Raw genomic sequence first — 22130 nt, 5'->3', positions numbered from 1 at the left:
GAGCAATTATTTGGTGCTTAACCTTGCTAAGTTTTGATTTAAAAAAACACTGACTATGGTTGTAATGCTATATGTACATATATCTCTAGCAGTTAAGCTGAATTCCTACGTTCTTTTAAGCCATGATTTATTTAGCTGCGGTTTGTTCCCTTAGTTGTAACTGGTTAACATATTGTGCTTGTTGACAAGCCATGGTTTTGCCACTCTCAGAAGCAATGAAGGCACTAGGCTCAAACACATTTCAAATAAGACAGAATATGATTGATTTTGTAATATGATCTCAGTCACTCAAATTTATAAATTTGGTTTTGTGTGCGATTTGTAATTGTACTAATTGTACTTTGTCAACAAACCACTGTTAGATAAACGGTATCTTAATATAACAACTCGGTTAACAGGTAGGGGTGCAATTGTGTAACATTCATTTGGACAGGATTCACACAGCACATTAAGTCAAAATGCTGAATAAACTCGGCAATGCGATTCCTGTAAACATGATTTATGACTGGGTATGTTGTATGAACCTAGCCAGTTATGGTTTATTCAGCAAACTGTAGTGAACGGTAGAAACTTAGCCTATTGTACTATTTTAATTCTTCTGCTTTCAGTCCCACAAGGCGCTCACCATAAGCACACCCCCTTTAATAGCAAAATCAGGGAAAACGTTTTTTAAAAAAGATTTTTCTTTCTTTTTTTTTTAAAGAGCAAAAGCCAGCAGAATGGAGATGCTTCCCTTCTTCAGCGCATCCTCACTTTTTCACTCAGGGACCCCAAACGTCTCCGAAGCTTCAACACTGCCCCCTCCCCAAATTCTCCCGTATCCGGGGTTTCCATAGAAACAGGGCCTGTTTTTCAGCCAGCAGTAGATTAGCTCACTGGAAGGGAGTCAAGATGGGTCAGGCCGGGGAGGGGTGGGAAGAAAAGAGGGGGAGAGGCGGAGGGGAAAGAAAGGGTGGTATTAACATCCTAAGCTTTGAAAGGGAGCGAGAGCGCGCCGCACGCTCGGGGTTTGGGGGCGGGGAGCCAAAGCGCCGATGCTCGCGGGGAGGAAACAGCCGCCGAAAGACGAGAGAAATCCGGGCAAGGAAGCAGCTGCGAGAGACGGAAAACGGAGCGGGATCCTCGCAGAGCGCCCAGCGGACACAAGGGCCAGTTCGCCGAGAACCGGAGCGGGAGGGAGAGGCGCGTCTTTCGGAGCCGCGCAGGGCTAACAAAAGGGAGAAGAAGAAGAAAAAAAAAAAAGGGGGGGGGCGAGCGAGCTATGCGACCCGAGGCTGCCGCGCCCGCGGCCCCGCTGCGATTGGAGCGCCCCAAGATGAGGACGGAGAGCAGCCCGCGGACCCTTGTGGAGCAAAGTAGGTCGGCGCCGGGGCTGCAACCTCGCGCCCTTCTGCGCTCTCTGCCCGCGTCGAGGGAGGCGGGAAGCGGAGGGGGTGGGAGGGTGGGCGGAGGAATTCCCCACGGACACTTTGGGAAGAAGCGGAGGGGGGGCGGCGGAGGAATTCCCCACGGACTTTTGGAAAAGAAGGAAGGCGTGTGTGTGTGTGTTTTTTTTGTGGGGGGATTTTGTGATTTCCTCCGCGCGGGGAAGCTTGGCTGGTGAGATTGATGCGGCGCGCGGGGCGGGGGGTGTTTTGGTGGGTGAAGCCGCGCTGGAGAAGCAGGGCGAGCGAGGTTTTTAACGCGCGGGGCGGCGCGAGTGGAGGAACTGGAATAACCGGGGGGGGGGGAAAGGTCGCGCGGGTGGAAGGACGAAAGGGCCGCTCGTAAGGTCCAGGTGATCTTTGGCCACCACATTGGGGGACTGATGGGTGTCCGGCCTCTCCGGAGATGGAAGGGCGGGACGTGGGATAGAAAGAGGGTGGTTTTGTGCATTGGATTCCCCAGAAGCGAGAATAGAGTGACTGGCTGCGAAAAGATGCGGGCGCTCCTGCTGGAAATGGTTAGTTTTACTACTACGAGGTACATGGAAAGGATTTGCTTGATTGAGGGACGTGGGGCGGGGGTGTGTGTCTTTGGGTCTCTCAATTCCGTGTTTCCCCAAACAGCTCCCTCAAAGATGCTAAAACTTTCTAGGGATCTTTTTAAAAAGCAACCCCAGGGTTTGGCTGCTTTGCTAGAGGCCTGTTTGATTTAACTCTATTGGGAGTCCATTTGTACTTTGCTGGGATACCTCCGGGTGTCAAAACAAGCCTCCCCCCCCCCCATGGAATAGGACTTGCTTCGGAGCCACATCACAACTCTATGCTTTTCTATAACACTTTTCCCTTCCCCTTGCCTGCATTAAATAATTCATTTGGCCTTTGTGATGCTTTCAAGAAGACCAAGGGTGGAGTGATGGTGTATCTAAATTTAAAAGGAGAATAGTTTCACAAAGAACAGAATGGGTGTAGTGAAAGAACCAGAGATAATTCTTTAAGGTAGATTGAAGCGTGGTTTGAAAAGAGGAGTAAGTAAGTAGTAAGTAAGTGGAAAGGGGTAGAAAATTGATTACAGATTCTTAGGCTGTTTCTTGTTGAGGAAGGTGGTTGGATAATCCTCCATTTCTTAAGGAAAATGATTTTCATAGAAGGGAATGTAGGTAGCTCCGGGCTGAATGGTGGAGCCCTTGCTACTCTCAGAGCTTGGTTATTTATTTATTTTATTTATTTAGATTTTTATACCGCCCTTCTCCCGAAGGACTCAGGGCGGTTCACAGCCAGATAAAATAGACAATAATATAAATACAATATAAAATACTATTAAAAAACTTATTCCAATTGGCCAAAATTAAAAGAAATTTAAAATCATAAAACCCATTTAAAAATTAAAAACCCAATGAATCTAAAATCCTATGCCAGTCCTGCGCGAGTGAACAAATAGGTCTTCAGCTCGCGGCGAAAGGTTCGAAGGTCAGGGAGTTGGCGAAGTCCTGTGGGAAGTTCATTCCAGAGGGTAGGGGCCCCCACAGAGAAGGCCCTTCCCCTGGGGGTCACCAGCCGACATTGCCTGGCAGACGGCACCCTGAGGAGTCCCTCTCTGTGAGAGCGCACGGGTCGGTGGGAGGCATTTGGTAGCAGTAGGCAGTCCCGTATATAACCCGGCCCTAAGCCATGGAGCGCTTTAAAAATAGTAACTAGCACCTTGAAGTGCACCCGAAAGACCACAGGTAGCCAGTGCAGTCTGCGCAGGAGTGGTGCCACATGGGAGCCACGAGCGGCTCCCTCTATCACCCGCGCAGCTGCATTCTGGACCAGCTGGAGCCTCCGGGTGCTCCTCAAGGGGAGCCCCATGTAGAGAGCATTGCAGTAGTCCAAGCGAGAGGTAACCAGAGCGTGAGTGACCGTGCATAGGGCATCCCGGTCGAGGAAGGGGCGCAACTGGCAAATCAGGCGAACCTGATGAACCTGTTGCTTGCAGACATTTCATTACCTGACTAGTGAACATCATCAGTATTAGTGAGGGTGGGGTCAATAGACACATAGAAAGAAGCCACATTTATATATCATTCAAACTGCCCAAGGAGCTGCTGATATAGTTCTACAGAGGAATTATTGAGTCTGTCATCTGCATCTCTATAACTGTCTGGTTTGGTTCTGCAACCCAACAAGACAGACACAGACTTCAGAGGATAATTAGAACTGCAGAAAAAATAATTGCTACCAACCTGCCTTCCATTGAGGACCTGTATACTGCACGAGTCAAAAAAAGGGCTGTGAAAATATTTACAGACCCCTCACATCCTGGACATAAACTGTTTCAACTCCTATCCTCAAAACAATGCTATAGAGCACTGCACAACAGAACAACTAGACATAAGAAGAGTTTTTCCCCAAACACCATCACTCTGCTAAACAAATAATTCCCTCAACATTGTCAAACTAATTACTAAGTCTGCACTACTATTAATCTTCTTATTGTTCCATTCACCAATCTCTTTCCACTTAGGCCTGTATGACTGTAACTTTGTTGCTTGTATCCTTACGATTTATATTGATATTGTTTCCTGATTGTTTATTTGTACCCTATGACTATCATTAAGTGCTGTACCGTATGATTCTTGATGAACGTATCTTTTATGTACACTGAGAGCCTATGCACCAAGGCAAATTCCTTGTGTGTCCAATCACACTTGCCCAATAAAAAAAATTCTATTCTGTTCTAATTCTATTCTATTCAAGTGAGATAATTTAAAAAGCTAAGAAAGAAACAGACCACAGTACATCCGCTCCAGCAGCTAGCACCTAGATAAGCAGAGATTAACACCAAACGAACAAGTAAAAAATAATACCTTAGACAGGGAACTTTTTTTGCTTTGTTCAGCTAATAAACAGATAAGCAGGGATTGAACACCAGACAAACAAGCAGAAAACAATACTTCAGTCAAGGAACTTTTTTCTTCGTTCAATCCTTCATGTGTGTCTGATTCTGAGAGACTTCCTGTGCAAGTCTTGGGATCTTGAAGTGCAAGTCTTGGGATCTTGTGTGCAAGTCTTGGGATCTTGGAGTCCTAGTGGACAACCATTTAGATATGAGCCAGCAGTGTGTAGCAACTGCCAAAAAAGCCAACACAGTTCTGGGCTGCATAAACAGAGGGTTCAAGATCACGTGAAGTGTTAATACCACTTTATAATGCCTTGGTAAGGCCACACTTGGAATATTGCATTCAGTTTTGGTCGCCATGATGTAAAAAAGATGTTGAGACTCTAGCAAGAGTGCAGAAAAGAGCAACAAAGATGATTAGGGGACTGGAGGCTAAAACATATGAAGAACGGTTGCAGGAACTCGGTATGACTATTTTAATGAAAAGAAGGACTAGGGGAGACATGATAGCAGTGTTCCAATATCTCAGGGGTTGCCACAAAGAAGAGGGAGTCAAACTATTCTCCAAAGCACCTGAGGGTAGAACAAGAAGCAATGGGTGGAAACTAATCAAGGAGAGAAGCAACTTAGAACTAAGGAGAAATTTCCTGAGAGTTAGAACAATCAATAAGTGGATCAACTTGCCTGCAGAAGTTGTGAATGCTCCAACACTGGAAATTTTTAAGAAAATATTGGATAGCCATTTGTCTGAAATGGTGTAGGGTTTCCTGCCTGGGCAGGGGGTTGGTCTAGAAGACCTCCAAGGTCCCTTCCAACTTTGTTGTTATGTTATGTTATGTTAGGTTAGGTTAGGTTAGGTTAGGTTAGGTTAGGTTAGGTTAGGTTAGGTTATGTTATGTTATGTTATGTTATGTTATGTTATGTTATGTTATGTTATGTTATGTTATGTCCCTGCAGTTTTCTTAGAAAGGTTTTCAAAGTGGCTTGCCATTGCCTCCTTTCTAGGGACGAGAGAAAGTGACTAGCCCAAGGTCATCCAGCTGATTTTGTGGCCAAAACGGGACTAGAATTCATGGCCTCTGAGTTTCTAAGCCTGATGCCTGAGTCACATCCTCGCCAATAATGACAAGGCGAACTACTATAAACAAGGAGCAAACCTCACACTGACTTGCAGTGCTGATGTTACCTAGTTGGAGGGGGTGAAATATCTGCAAGTAACCAAGCTCAGAGACCACTAAGGACTCCACCAAATAAATAAATATATATATATATATAAAATCCTGGAAAAAGATGGAGAAATAAGATTTGTAGTGATGGTTTTATTCCCTCATGAGCCACCTGTACATTCTTGTGTATGTTTCTGTGTTACACATGCAGATATTCTGACACACACATTCCTGCTCACAACCTCATCAGGCTGTTGGTAGATAAGGATAAATCTAGATTCCAATCATACTTCCATAGTGAAATGGAGAATCACTCAATAGTTAAGAGATGGTGCATTTTAGGTGATCATTATTAGGCTAGTGTTTGTAAATAGTTGCCATCTGGTAATTACCATTTATCTTTTAAGCAATGGCAGTGTTTTGATTTGAGACACCCCTCCAATCTTTTGCAGCCTCCCTCCCAATATTGTGTGTGTTTGGAAATGACAGATTTTCTTAAAATTGTGATATTTGTTGCATTGTGTCAGAGCTTCTTGGATGTAGCTATGAAATGTTCCATAACTTTGTGCAATGTTTTAAATTTCTAGCAGCAGATGCCTAAGTAGAACAACAGAGACACACATTTTTCCACTAAATTATAACATTATAGGAAAGAATGCGTGTGTGTGAATTGGGTCAGGTGGGATGCGATAGAGTGAGGAGGAAGAAGCCAACACATTTCTGAGACCTGGCTCATTTCTATCTTTATCTTCCTACAGGTCTCAGTTGCCTCATTTTTTTCATCTTCAGGTATATACCTTGTGCTCTTTTTTTTTTGATACCCTGGAATATAATTTTAATCCTCACTGTCAACATTGGACAATTTGGGGCAGAAGTGTATTTAAGAGGGAGGCATTGCTATTTTAAAAATACCTGGTGAGGATGTTCAATCCATTAGATGCTTGAACTGAAGAAAAGATGCAACAGATGCTGTCTTTGATTAGCCTTCAATATTTGCTTCTGATATATGCTTTTTAAGAGGAAATCTACCATAGAAATACACAACCCAGATGCCGAATAAGCCACACACCCCTTCCCCAAGAACTGGATCCTCAAACATTTGCCAACAAATTGCAATAATGCGACAGAAGGGGAAATTATTAAATACACAGAATCCTATTTTCAAGCATATTTTATGTATGTAATGTAAATTACATATGTTTTGGTTTCTTCCCCCTATTTTTATGTCCCAGTCTGTCCTCCTCTTTAGTGAATACATCTGCACTGGTATGTCATCAAAAAGATAAATTCAACTCATTGTCCCAAACAAATTGGTATACAATATAGTAAGTTGGGTGTATGTGATTTATTTCCTGAAGGTAGGGTTTGCCTGCAGGGTGAGGACGCTTTTTGCAACCTATAGTAAGTAGCTCCTTCTACCGGTAGATTGTAGGGATGCTATTCTGGAAGTTCTGTTCTATGAGTTTTGGGAGCTGCAATCCCAAATCTATGTGGGGAAGTTGACCTAGAGCACGGGTGTCAAATTTGATTTCATTGAGGGCCACATCAGGGTTGTGTCTGACCATCAGGGCTGTGGCCAGGGTGGGCATGGCCAGCTTGACATCACTCATGACGGGGGCGCCTGTGATGGCCTGAGCACTCTGCCAGTGAAAACGGAGCTCGGGAGGGCCACGTGCCGCCTTCCTAAGCTCCATTTTTGTTGGCAGAGGGTTGCAGGAGGCCGTCGCAGCTGAAAATTGAGGTCAGGAGAGCTGCACGTGACCCTCCTGAGCTCCGTTTTCTCTGAAAGAGGCATCGCGGGCTGGTCCTTTGCTGTTTCCAGGGTGGCCCCGTGGGCCAGATTTAAGCACCCTGCAGGCCGAATTGACACCCCTGATCTAGAGAATCTTTCTTTTGCTTAGTATTCTTGGCATAACCAAATTCTATCTGCAGTAAGATGCCAGTCTCTTTGTATTCTGCTCATGTAATACAGGTAGTCCTTGACTTACAACAGTTCATTTAGTGACCATTTGAAGTTACAGCGCAGTGAAAAAGTGACTTATGACTGTTTTTCTTATTTATGACAGTTTCAGCATTCCCAGTGGTCACATGATCAAAATCCGGATGCTTGGCAACAGATTCATATTTATATTTATCACATATTTATGTGATCATCTTTTGCGACCTTCTGATAAGCAAAGTCAGTGGGGAAGCCAGATTCCTTTAACAACTGTGAATAACAGTTATTCATAATAATATGAATAAATAATAAACTTAACTACAGTGATTCAGTTAACAACTGTGACAAAGGTTGTAAAATGGAGCAACATTCACTTAAGAACTTTTCACTTAACAACAGAAATTTGGGGCTCAATTGTGGTCGTAAGTCAAGGACTACCTGTACATTTATAATACATAAGAAATATAGTTGCAGAAGACTATTGATAGGACAATACTGGAAGGAAAAAAAGTTACCTACAATAGAAGAATGGATATTGAAAGTTGCTAATTTGGCTGAGATGGCAAAAATCTCAGCCTTTTTGAAAGACACTACACAAGAAAAATATCTAACTGAATGGAAAAAATGGATTGAATATACGCAAAATAGATATCAGATTAAGAGATATCAGATTGCCTTTGATTAGGATGTATTTATCTCTGATTTGTACAGGGGAAGTTAGGATTTGAGGAGAAGGGGAGGATTATAATTTGTGTTAGGGAAAATTTAGCGCATGATTGTTTTTTCTTTTAAACTATACCTTGTGTTTGTTCTGGGAAGTGGGGGGGGGAGGGAGGAGGGTGGTTTTGGAGGGAGGGGGAGGGAATGGAGTGGGGGGGAAAGGGGGGGAAATTTTGTAAAAACTTTTTCAATAAAAAAAAGAAATATAGTTGCAGAGATTGTCATTAAAGAGAGCAAGGAATGATTAAAATTAAATGGTATGGAAAATGCAACGGCACTTTTGGTGGAGATAAAAAGAGCTTAGGAAGTGGCTGAAGAACAGCTAAACAAGGAACTCCAGCAGTGTGAAATTAATAATAAAAATGAAATGTTTCAGAAAATTTCTTCCAATCAAGTACATATTTTCATCCATTGCCTTCCCTATCTAGTAATCTGGGTGTAACTGTGCAATTACAAACAGTTGTGCAGCCAATCCCTCTTCTTCTTGCCACTCCTGCTTACAAACTAAAACCTCACTAGCATTTTGAGAATGCATCTTAAAGTGTTTAGGGAAAAGGTTTGTTAAAAAGCTTCTTCCCTTCCTCCCACCTCGATAGTCATTCCGCATAACAGTCAGTAGCATCTGGTTTATTCCAAAGGCAAGTTAAATTACCAGCTTTCTGGGTCTTCCATAAGATCAACCTCAGAAGACTTTTTGAAGGTTGTAATTTCTTTAAGATGAAATAGTAGTGGGACGGTTAAATTATTTGAGTGACATAACTATTGTGCAAGTTAGTGTGTCTTCTACTTGCTCCTTTTCCTTCTGTTCTTCTCTTCCTCCCTCCTAATTCCTGAGAGTTAGTTGGTGGGTGTATTAAAGACCTTGGTTCAAAAACCCTACTGTTTTCAATGTTTGGGAGGAGCAGATGTGGCTACTTTAGTCTGTTTACATCTGTGGTGTTCTAGATATATCTTGAAAATCCCCTGTGTTAAGAGTAATAAACCACAGAAAAGTATTGCAGGTTGCACCTGGACAATGGCAACTTAACTTAATGTTTGTTGACACTTTCGTGGTTATCTCGTGTGACTCTTTTGCTCCCTGGTGGTTATGAATCTACTTTGGGAGAATTTTGTGTTACTGTCTTAATAAAACATGCATGACTGTTTTTGTAAGGTTAGGATTGCAGCAACTGATGTGGAATTGAATTTGGGCAAACGCTAGCATTATTTTTTTTAGAAAGCCCCAGAACTGTTTCCTTTTTAGAGGGCATTTCAGGGGAGGACAACCCCCCCCCAAAAAAACCCCAAGATGATGGCCACAATCATGTGGTGATCCTTGCAGAAGTTCCTGATCCAAGATCTGTCAAGTGTGAGAAAATTCATTCCTACAGAGCATGTTTACAAAGCATTTCTAAGCCCTGATTTTTATTGGTGATGTTTTAGATCATTTGAGGGCCACATCAGAGTTGTGTTTGACCTCAGGGACCAGGGTGGGCGTGGCCAACTTGACGTTACTCGTGTTGGAGGTGCCTGTGGTGGCCTGAACGCTCTGCCAACGAAAATGGGCTCCCAAGCTCCATTTTTGGCTGTGACAGACTCCTGAAACCCACTGCCAGAGAAAATGGAAGTCATGAGGCCTCCCAAACTCCATTTTTGCTGGCAGAGACACCGCAGGCAGGTCCTTTGCTGTTTCCAGGGTGGCCCCACGGGCCAGATCTAAGCACCTCACAGCTCTGCCCCCCCCTCTTAAGTTTGACACCCTGCTTTAGAGACAGGAAGCTTTTATAGGCTGCTTTGTTGTGCATTCTTTCCTCAGGCAAAATAATCGATTAGCAAGCTCCAATGGTTAAAGAGTAGCTTTGTTACCCTCATAACTGTAGGTGCAAAAAGGGGTCTGGAATGTTAAAAAAAATGACTAAAGCATATTTTCTGTTCAGTTATTTGTGTGGCTGAAACCTCCATCTTTCTTTGTGTGAAGGAAATTCTGTCTGGATTGTTACACTACGTAAAGCTGTAATGGGGGTTTATTGGATTTTGACTTAGTGGGTTGCATGAAGCAAACCAGAACACATTACAATACATGTGTTGGGATAATGATCCCCCGTGAATGATTCCTTCTGCTCTGAGAGATGATTCCCTTTTCTCCACAATTCAGTTTGAGAGCACATTTCTCACTCTCTGAAACCTCATCCAACCATCATGTGGAAGGCTGCCAAAAAGCCTAAGATAAGCCTTCTGCTAGTAATATTTAGCTCTTCTGTTGAGAAAAATTGTGTTGATAAAGAATTCAGATTAATCCCATTGGTCGTCAGACAAAAGTATTACTGATGATTTTCCTCCTTCCTGTACTTTCCCCTTTAGTACTTTACATTGTAAGTTTAAATTGGCAATGAATACTTCTGGGACAGTATTTGTAGACTTTAGTGGAGAGTAATGCTTTTTCACATTGGCTCTTCCTTGAGTGACCAAGAGTAGCCAGTCTTTTGCAATTTGTTTAGATTAGCTTAACTTAGTAGAAATGCTAGCTACAAGATTTTGTTCACCTGGGGAAAAAAATCATGGTTTCTTTTTAGGTTATTTACAGAGATGAGAAACTGATGGCTTTCCAGGCATGGCTGAACTGTAACTTTGGCTCATGCTCTTTTTTATTCTTCTGAGCAACTGAAGCCATGATTAACATTCATGCATCACCCTTAATTTGACTAAATGATTCAAGGCAGTTCCTTCATTGTACCTATTAATAGAAAGCAGTTATTACAAGCAGGCATCTTCACGGCTTATTCAAAAGCTTAGGAAAACTATGTCTTATTCTTGATTGGGATTACTAGCCAAATGTCATGTGGAATCCAATCACCAAATGTTAATTGGTTTACAATGTTAGGGTAGTGGTAGCGATAGAAACGAGAGACATGGTGAGCAGACATCCTTAGCAAATGCAAAAGGAATTAAACATTTGCAGTTCACAAACTGATGAGGTCATGCAGAAATAGACAAAGCAAAGTCATAAATCACAGGTGTCAAACTCGATCATGTCACGTGATGTATCGTGATGTTTTTTGCCTTTGGGGAGCTGGGGTGGGCGTGGCCTACGTGTGACGGATCTGGCCTGTGGGCTGCCAGTTTGACAGGTCTGACATAGATGATGGTCTTGTATTAGTTTGTTCCTAATAAGACACTGTATATAATAATAATAACAACAGAGCTGGAAGGGACCAACCTACTGCCCAGGCAGGAAACCCTACACCATCTCAGAAAATGTTATCCAACATTTTCTTAAAAACTTCCAGTGTTGGAGCAATCACAACTTCTGCAGGCAAAGTTGTTTCACTTAATAATTGTTCTGTCAGGAAATTTCTCCTTAGTTCTAAGTTACTTCTCTCCTTGATTAGTTTCCACCCATTGCTTCTTGTTCTACCCTCAGGTGCTTTGGAGAACAGCCCGACTCCCTCTTCTTTGTGGCAACCCCTGAGATATTGGAACACTGCTATCATGTCTCCCCCAGTCCTTCTTTTTGCCTTTGGGGAGCTGGGGTGCGCGTGGCCTGCATTTTCTTCTGTATCTCTGGCTGCTATTTCTGTTCAGGAGTAAAGATCTTGCAGGCTTCTTATTCTTGAGCTGTTAGGCATCTTATTCCATTGTAGTCAAACACTTTTCTACGTTTAGCTCGCTGTCTCTTGACTCAAAGTATGCCCCTTGAGATCTCAGAACTTGATGAGATCTCTGTCTACAGGATTATAATTGGTTGTCAGCACTCCAAGTGTTATTGGAGATATTCTTGTCACACCATCATCATATATCCTCACCCAGGATTTAACGGGTTCTTCTCCATCTTGGACAAGAACTGTCCTACAGTGATTGGGACAAAGTGTGATATATAATCTCTGAATCTTCTTGTATTTATATTGCTTTGTCTTTTCATTCCTTTTTGAAAGCAGTGGTCTTATTGCTGTCCTTCATTTGAGTAATGAAGGCTTAAGTAGAACAAACAAACTTTTTTCTGTGCATAACTTCTTTTTTTCCATGCAAATATGCCAGTAATGGAACTTTTGGATGTTCAAGAGTGGGTTGTATCTTAAATAAGGTGTCTAGAGTATTGGAGAAATCCATTGATTGTAGAACATAGAAGCAATCCTTTAGATTATGATGAGGCTGTAAACTGTGTTATTTGGCTTCCCAGATTAGAATTTAAAAATGGGATGAAATTTTATATGCTGAGAAGAATTGGTAAAAGCAAGTTTGGATTGTAAATTAAGCTGAATGTGATTGGGTGTTACAGAGAAGAAAGTTCCCCCTATATATCCCAGTGGTTAATGGCACTGATTCAGAAAGTTGCTGACTCCTCCATTCTAAACTCCCCTTCTTGTTTTCTCCTGGTCCTATGATTCAAGCTGATCTCTTATATAGCATTTGGAAAGAATTTCATATTTATGCTGTGCATGCTTGCCCTACCTCATTTGAAAGGATTTTTTTTTAAAAAATTAACTAAAATGTGGTCTTCCCACATGATCTTCTAAACATGCATGCTGCAGAATCGCAAGTGGCACAAGAAATGCACTTCCCTAACTTGATGTATAAGGGCTGGTCTTCCTCAGTGATAGGACCAGTGGTGGATTGCTCCCGGTTAGTCCTGGTTCAGGCGAACCAGTAGTGACGGTGGCAGGAGGCTCCACCCACCCGGCCAGACATCATCAAAAACACTTTGCACATGTGCAGAAGGTCCTGCGCATGTGCAGAAGTGATTCAGGCATGCGAAGTGTGCGCACGTTCACGAGAGTGAACCGGTAGAGAAGGTACATGGAACCCACCCCTGTATAGGACTTCATGTATGTGAATTCCATTGGATTCATTGGCACAGCCCGTATCGTGGCTGGGAAAGATGATTACAGCTGTGCGGAGGGGGTGGATCTATTTTTAATTTAAGAGCTTCTAACAAAATATCTCCACACTACATAGACTGCTGCTGGAAATTCCTTCCTGTTTTGATATGGCACCGTAAGTGCCCTTAAAGCATATAAGTAATTGACCATTTGCTGAGAGGCCTGGGTAGATGGAACTCAACTTTCATGTTCTAAAAGAGCCTTTTCCACAGGATTCCAGTTACTGAAAAGACATTTACACAAATCCATCTTATGTACCAATTGCAGGCATTCCTGGATCAGGAGGCCCTACTCACAGTCACTCATGCCTTCCTCTTTTTTTATCCGGGTTACTGCAATACTTATATTAGGATAGCTGTGACCACCTTACCTGCCATTCAAAAGGCGTTAAAGACATGGCTTTCCCTAGGCACTCAATGGGCAGGAGATTTTGTGCCCATTTTTGATTGTTTCTCATTATTTTTGGGTCTTGGAAGTTGCCCCTGTTGTAATAATATTATATTTTAATTTTTCTTGTGGTTATTTGTTTTTAATAGTCCATGCTACCCTGAATCGCAAGCCAAGGGGGCAGTTATACTGTATAAAACAGTTTTATTTTCTTATTTATTTATTAAATTTATATGCTGCCCTATTTCATTGTCAGGCGATTTTACCCAGACAGACTAGTGAAAACCAGACTGCTGCCCTTTAGATCAGACCAGTAATGGGAGTTAGTTTTCATAATCCCCAGTAAGTTCTTGTTAACATTTATAGAAAATACATTTCAACACACGTTGACAGTCAGCATGTATGGTCAGCATGATAAAATCATGGTTTGCGGATTCAATTTCTTTGTTGAAGTCTTCAATGGCGGTCTTCATTAGTGCAAGCTGTTAGAGTGAGCGTGATGGTTTCTTTGCCAGCACTGTATAGGAACAGTAATGATTACATCAGCTGGTTAGTATGTTGGACTAAGAGGCAGGGGTGGGGTCTGCATTGCCTCCTTTTCTACTACTATTCCAGCCCATTTGGCAGATTTTTCATTTCTTTTGATGATTCCCACTTACATTCTTGTTCCACCTTTGCTTTCTACAGGTGGGGCAGGCAACATTTTAGCTATTCTAAACTTTCATCCTCAACCCGAGCAGCTGTTGCAATTTTTATGCATTGTTGCTTATACAGGGAAATACTATCTTATCTTGGCCGAGTGGCTGGTGGCTGATAAGCAAGAGAATGGATTCTGCAGTGAAATTGTAATGTTTTGTCTGGAGCGGAATCCACTATCGGTTTTGCCAGATATGAGGTGCTTATCACATTAATTAAAGCAAAAAGCCATCTATTAAATAAAAGTTCAACTGAAAACTTATAATTCCTGACTGGGGGAAAAAAATGGACTTTAATGTTTCACATTTGCCATTAATGTCTGACAGGGTGCATTACTCAGAATTTGTGAGTTTTCACGAGACACCCCACCCCCCCAATTCATTTCAATCCCCCTCAATAATCTGAAATTTTACTAGCCAAATTTGACATCAAAATTTGTGAAAATGTAAGGATAAAAATGAAGCAGGGGGCAGGTGCCTTTCATCTTCTCCCTTTAACTCTCCAACATGAGAGAGGCGAGAGAAGCAGCACAAAATGGTGCCCAGAGTTCAGCTTGTTTTGCTGTCAGTAACCACCCATGGGGCAGAGGAAGTTAAAGGGGGGAAAACAACAGCCTGTCTACCTTCCTCTTTGCCATTCCCACCTTTAATGCCACCTTCCCCCCCCCCCCCGCTGAAAAAAAAAGTTAAATTAGTCATTCCTCATGGCCTTCCGCAGCCCTCTGAAAAATGAGAAGACTGAGTTGCAGTCTTCACGGCTCAGATGTTGGTTTGATGCCTTACAAGGCTTAAAAAAAATCCATTCTCCCTCTTAAAATAAAATTTAAAAAAGCTCAAATTCCACCCACTCGAGGATACAAGGATGCTGGTTTGTGCATAGAATGGTCACTTAGATCAGGGGTCTCCCAACCTTGGCAACTTTAAGCCTGGAGGACTCGAACTCCTAGAATTCCCCATTGGCTGGGGAATTCTGGGAGTTGAAGTCCCCCAGGCTTAAAGTTGCCAAAGTTGGAGACCCCTGACTTAGATCTTAAACTACCTTCCCAAACCTGTTGGTTGTCTGGTGGGTTGCCTTATAACCCACTGGATGCCTAGCCAGGTTGCCACGTCTGGAGTTGTAGACAGACTGACACATCTGGGAGAAGCTTGGTTGGGGGTTGGCTGGTCTAAGGACTGACTTCTGTGCCAAAGGAGAGACAAGCCTTTCTAGCATTCAAGCACTAAAGCCAATCCAGAAAAGAACCTTTTCTCCCTCCCCCCCCTTTCTATTTTGCAGATGTTCAGTTCTTTTCTTGCCAAGGATTTTTTTTAAAAAAATTCTGCAGCAGTAATAAAGAGAGGAGTATATGATGCATACATCTGTGAATAGCATAGGAGAGCTAAGGAAGAAGGGTGGAAGTCCTTTGAGTAATGCTTTAGAATGATTTATTGTTTCTGCTGCATTTTGAACGTAGCAACATTTCTATTTATTGTTTGCCATGAAGCAGAGCAGAATCTCATGGAGCAGTGTTGTAGGGTTTGGGGTTTTTTTGAGGGAGGTGTCCAAACATTTTCTTCAATGGCCAGCCTCAACTGCATATTATGTCTTAGGACAACACTGTGCAGAAAGCAGTGTTGAACAAGGACCAAGAAGATAGTGGGGCACCATCATGTCACAGGGTAATTGTGAAGATACAATATATCTATATATCTCTATCTCTACCTCTACATCTCTATATCTATCATCTATCTGTCTGTGTCTGTATGTCTATATATCTCTATCATCTCTCTACTATCTCTCTATCTATCTATCATATATCATATATCTGTATCTATATCTATATCATCTATCTATCTCTATCATATCTATCTATCTATCTATCTATCTATCTATCTATCTATCTATCTATCTATCTATCTATCTATCTCTATCATCTCTATCTACCTACCTACCTACCTACCTACATATCTACATGCATGTGCATGCCATGGGAGTGGGTGGAGGAACTTCGATATTATCATTTTCTGTAATTTTTAAGACTACTTCAGCACATTTTTTTTTATAAAGTCCCCGAGAATGAAGTGGAATTGCATCATTCTTGCTCCCTGGCTCTACTGGGCTGACTCAGAAATGTCACAATAGAATACATCCCATCAATTTAACAGAGCCATACGCCCTAGAAGTGATAGGATTTGTAGTCTGATATGATTGGAGAGAGCTGGGCTGGGGAAAAAATGTGGTCAGCCCTCTGATAGAGTCAGAGAACATGTTTATGCTATGTCACCCTTTTCAAACTCTTGAGGATCAGTTTAGGATGGCTTTGTTTTTAAAGCAATGCTTGTAAGTAACAGCAAAGCCTTCCTTCCTTCCTTCCTTCCTTCCTTCCTTCCTTCCTTCCTTCCTTCCTTCCTTCCTTCCTTCCTTCCTTCCTTCCTTCCTTCCTTCCTTCCTTCCTTCTCCTGTCTTGTTTCCAAGTGTTTATCAAGGGGAAATTTCTCTCTGTATTATGATCTGGAATCAGCTACAAAGAACATCTTTAGTACTGCCTGCTAGTACTAAAGATCATCTGGCTAGGATTACATGACTAGGTTCAGTTCTTTAATATAAAGATCTTGGTTTCTCTCTTGCATTGGTATGTTTACTGAGTTTTTATATGCATACATATTTTTGGGAAGCCAACATATTTTGTGGAATATCAAATCCTTTACATTCCTGGATAAAAATTCTATTTTGCAATCTGTATGTTTTCCTAACCCTTCGAACTGATTTCATTTTGATCTAGACCAGAGGTGGGGCACTATGGCCCTGCTATGACCTGGGGACCTTAACTCCCAGAATTCCTCGGAGCTACTGTAGCATGATTGGCTCAGGAATTCTGGGAGTTGAAGTCCACAAGTCATAAAAGGGCCATAGTCCCCCACTTCTTATCTAGACCAGTCTTTTGTCAACCTTAGCAACTCTTAAGATGTATAGACTTCAAGTCGATGGTGAAATTCAAATTATTTTACTACTGGTTCTGTGGGCGTGGCTTGGTGGGTGTGGTGTGGCTTGGTGGGTGTGGCAGGGGAAGGATACTGCAAAATATCCATTCCCACCCCACTCCAGGGGAAAGATACTGCAAAAATTTCCATTCCCACCCCACTCTGGGGCCAGCCAGAGGTGGCATTTGCCAGTTCTCTGAACTACTTAAAATTTCCACTACTGGTTCTCCGAACTACTCAAAATTTCCCCTATTGGTTCTCCAGGACCTGTCAGAACCTGCTGGATTTCACCCCTGCTTCAAGTCCCAGATTGGTTAGCTGGGGCAATCTGGGAGTTGAAGTCCACATATCTTTGAGTTGCCAAGGTTGAGAAACACTAATCCAGTCCCTTGTCAATGTGGATTTAGTTCCATATTTGGCTGAAGATTGTTCTGGTCACCCAGGGTTCTGGAGGAGAGTCTGTTGATATTCCTAGATATTTTAGTGACATTTGTTACCATTGCCTTGGAGCACTTGAATGTTAGAGACAGGAAGTCCTACTTGCACTGCTTCTATTATTTATTTGGTTGCTGTCAGAAGGTGACACTGAGAGATACGCACATGAAATCTTGGGAACTGGGAGTGATTCTATTTCTCTTCCATATTATTTAAGGCTTATGAAGCCACGGGAAGATTCATTCACAGGTTTGTCATTTAGCATCTCTAGTTGTTCTTTAGCTGTACTTCTTTTCTGCAAGCTGAAGATCAGAATTTTTTTTTGAGAATCTCCACTTATCTCTAGATGTTCACGGACTGGATGTTGGGACAACAAGATGGAATTGTTTCTGATTCTGAAGATGGAAATCCAGTGTTGACGTGATATGGTTGTGCTGAATGTAGCTGCTTTTCTACTTAAGAAAAAAGGTTTGCAATTTAGGTGTTCTCTGAATGGAGAACTAATACAGATAGTCCTTGGGTTATATATATATATATAAAGGGCCTCTGGTGGCTCAGACTGGTAAGACAGTCTGTTATTAACAGCAGCTGCTTGCAATTACTGCAGGTTCAAGCCCCACTAGGCCCAAGGTTGACTCAGCCTTCCATCCTTTATAAGGTAGGTAAAATGAGGACCCAGATTGTTGGGGGCAATAAGTTGACTTTGTATATAATATACAAATGGATGAAGACTATTGCTTGACATAGTGTAAGCCGCCCTGAGTCTTCGGAGAAGGGCGTGATATAAATGCAAATAAAAATTAAAAAAATAAATAAATAAATATCCATTCACTTAACAACTGTTCAAAGTTATGATGGTGCTGAATGGAGTGGTGTTTATGACTGGTCCTTGGTGTTCTGGCCATTACACTGTCCCTGTGGTCATGTGATTCCATTGTAAGAGTTTGGCACCCAGCTCCTAACTATGATGTTGCAGCCAGCCAAGATCATGTGATCACAATTTCTGATGTTCCCTGCCAGCTTCCCATAAGCAAAGTTCCTGGCAGGAAGTCTGAAGTAGTAATCACGCGAGTCTCACACAATCCTCACTTAGTGAAAGCTGGAATTGTCATTAAACAACACAGTGATGTGATGTCCCGTTTTATGCTCAGCAACTATTAATTCCAGTCCCAACTGCTATTGTTTGCCAAAGATTATCTGTTCTGGATAATCAAATAAGAATAGTAACAAGTTGCTGTTACCAGCTCAAATGATTAATTAAATATAAATAAAAATTATTTAGTATTTCATTGTTTATGCTGTTAATGTTATTTAAGGCTTTTTAATTGTTTTTTACTACCGTGTTTCTCCGAAAATAAGACCCAACTGGAAAATAAGCCCTAGCATGATTTTTCAGGATGCTTGTAATATAAGCCCTACCTCCAAAATAAGCCCCAGTTAAGATTGTCAGTCAGACGAATGCATTTAGTACCGTATTTCCCCAAAAATAAGACCTAACAGGAAAATAAGCCTTAATGTGTCTTTTGGAGCAAAAATTAAACAGGCTACTTCTGCTGACTGCCTGCAGTTTGGCAATTCAAATCTCACCAGGCTCAAGGTTGACTCAGCCTTCCATCCTTCCTAGGTCAGTAAAATGAGGACCCAGATGGTTGGGGGCAATATGCTGACCCTGTAAACCACTTAGGGCTGTAAAGCACTATGAAGCGGTATATAAACCTAAGTGCTATTGCTATATACTGCTTAGGGCAGGGGTGCCCAAACTTGGCCCCTTGAAGAGCGGTGGACTTCAACTCCCAGAATTCCCCAACCAGCATGAGCTATAAATATGAGCAAGTTGCTGGCTGGGGAATTCTGGGAGTTGAAGTCCACCGCTCTTCAAGGGGCCAAGTTTGGCCATCCCTGGCTTAGGGTCATGTTTGTGAGATAGGCAGCTTTATAAACTTGATAAATGAATAATTTAGTTGCATTCCTGCCTTGAAATCAAATGTGAAAGATCACATACTGAACAGGCATATATCACTAGGCAGATCCTAGCTATTTTCTGCTCTATTATTAATCATATTTATGATTACTAAATGCGGAGGGGAAGGTATAGGCAAATTTTATATATATAGTACATGACCATTGATTTCCCTGTATTGATTTACAGTCACGTGGGAAAGGGACATACTACCTTAATAGTGTTTCAAGCTAAAAGGAAAAATTTAAACTTCAAAATCAGAACGAGTGATTTCCCAGTGTATCCTACAGCCCCAGGACTTTCTGGCAGCCACATGTCCACACATCACCTAAGCTAAGCCTGCTTGGCTTTTGAACACATGGTAGGTCTGCCAGATATTGTTACCTGTTGAGACAGGAGGCCGGAAAGAGCCACTCAGCACACACCTTTTGTCAGGGACTTGGCTTTGCCTTGTTGGGTTCCAGCAAAATGGCTCAATTACCAGCAGCATCCTGACATTCTTCCTGATGTAAATTGTCTTCACATGCCCATATTTCCTTCCAATGCTGTACTTCCGGTGGTGTGCTGCTTTCAGGGGAAAATAAAGGGAGGGAGGGTAGCTGTCCTTTTGGTAGTCCCCATTAGTTTGCTGTTTGTGACCAGCTGAAGTTCAGTGTTGATGCATTTCCTGTCCATACACATATAGTTGTGTTCACCAAAATTAGCATTTCTCCCATGAGAAATGAACATTGCCTTGGCTAAGTTGCATTGCAATGGTGATGTTGATATGTAAAATAGGGACACACACACACACATACACACAGGTACATACATACATACGTACGTATCAATCTACCAAAGGTGTTTTTTCAAAAGGCAACTGGACTTGATTTTTTTTCTAGTTTGTGTGTGTATATATCCATCCATTCCTCTCTATTTTTCCTATATAGGTAGCCCTTGACTGACGATTTCAATTAAGCCAAACAAAAAATATGTTAGATGTATCGGATGCATTTTTGTAAGTCACTTGGATCCATTGGAGTGGGTGGAATGTAAGCAAAAGTGGGTTCAAGTGAGGCAGTTGTTAAGTGAATTTTGCCACATTTTAAGACCTTTTTTTCCTACGGTTGATAAGTGAAAAATTACAGTTGTTAAATTAGTGACACAGTTGTTAAGGGAATCTGGCTTTCCCATTGACTTTGCTTGTCAGAAAGTCGCAAAAGGTGATGGGCATAACTCCAGGACACTGAAACTGTCAAAAATATGAGGCAGTTGCTAAGCATCTGAATTTTGATCAAGTGACCATGAGGATGCCACAATGGTCATAAGTGTGAAAAATGGTCATAAGTCACTTTTTTCAACATCATCGTAACTTTGAACAGTCACTAAATGAACTTAAGTTGTAAGTCAAGGATTACCCGTAATACGTTAGTATGAATATACTCTATATTTGTCCATAAAATTCCAGGTATCTAAGCAAACAGTTGATCCAGTTAATTTTCTACCTTCAGCAAAGTGGCTGCTTTAGGTCCTTTTAGACCAGGGGCGTCAAGCTGACAGCTCACGGGCCGGATGCATCATGCACAGGCCACTCCCACCCCGGCTCCACAAAGGCAAAAAAACGTGGCGATACTTCACGTGACACGATCGGGTTTGAGACCCATGTTTTAGACATTACTTTGAGATCCGACGTCCTGGGCTGGGGGAGAGTTATAATGAGCAGCTGAGACAAGATAAAGGTATTGTTTAAACCAAGATTTTCCTGTGCATGGGTTTTTTGTGTGTCTCTTAGCTGCTACTACTTCTTAATTTGCAATCACTGCCTTCCTTTCTACAGCTAGAAATTGCAAAGTAAAAAGCTAAATTGATCATACTGTAGAGCAGGGGTGTCAAACTCAATTTCATTGAGGGCTGCATCAGGGTTGTGTTTGACCTTGGAGGGTGTGGGGGGGCGTGGCCAGCTCAATGTCACTCGTGTCAGGGCGCCTGTGGTGGCCTGAGGGCTTTTCCAGCGAAAACAAGCTCCCGAGCTCCGCTTTGAGCTGCAACTGCCTTCTGCAACCTTCTGTTTTTGCTGGCGGAGGCACTGTGGGTTGGTCCTTTGCTGTTTCCAGAGTGGCCCTGTGGGCCAGATCTAAGCACCCCATGGGCCACATCTGGCCCCTGGGCCTTGGGTTTAACACCCCTGCTGTAGAGAATACCAGGCATTATGTAGCCATTTAGACCAGACCTGTCAAACTGATGGCTCACGGGCCAGATGGGTCATGCGCAGACCACGGCCACCCCGACTCAAAGGAAAAAAAGGTCACAACGCATCACGATAAGTCATGTGACACGATCGAGTTTGACGCCCGTGATTTAGACCCCGCTATAGTGATCAGTATGCATGATGTCGTGTTTGGTGGTTTGTATTTCAGCCCTCTGAATTTGGAGGCCAGGCACTCATTCAGATTGTATAATTGCAATAATGGGTGTCATGAAATAGTTCGGGCCAAATAGTGCTTTGACGTCTTTTGTCTCTTCCCACTTTATCTAAATACACAATCAGATAAATCCATAGATTAAAATTCTAATCCTCCCTGTGGTTGAAGAAAAATTTGCTGCACGTACATATTTTTGCTTTGCTTTTCTTTGTTTCCTAAAACAAACAGCTTTCATTACACCATCCGCAAGAATATTTGTTCATCTGGGAAACTTTGGGTCTGGCCCTTCTGATTCTATACAATGCAG

General features: G+C 42.3%; 1 protein-coding gene across 2 annotated transcripts in view; it reads left to right on the top strand.

The window, feature by feature from the left end:
• Nucleotides 1-1035: 1035 nt before the first annotated feature.
• Nucleotides 1036-22130, top strand: part of DENND2A (DENN domain containing 2A) — a 94039-nt gene continuing 72944 nt past the window's right edge. For both annotated transcript variants that reach the window (XM_058191119.1, XM_058191117.1), the window contains exon 1: nucleotides 1036-1355. The gene's annotated coding sequence lies outside the window, so the exon portion shown is untranslated. The remainder of the gene's footprint in view (nucleotides 1356-22130) is intronic.

Source organism: Ahaetulla prasina, chromosome 7 (genome assembly GCF_028640845.1).
Source record: "Ahaetulla prasina isolate Xishuangbanna chromosome 7, ASM2864084v1, whole genome shotgun sequence".
Taxonomy (NCBI): domain Eukaryota; kingdom Metazoa; phylum Chordata; class Lepidosauria; order Squamata; family Colubridae; genus Ahaetulla; species Ahaetulla prasina.
The sequence above is the reverse complement of the archived record's forward strand: the minus strand, read 5'-3'. Positions and strand labels throughout refer to the sequence as shown.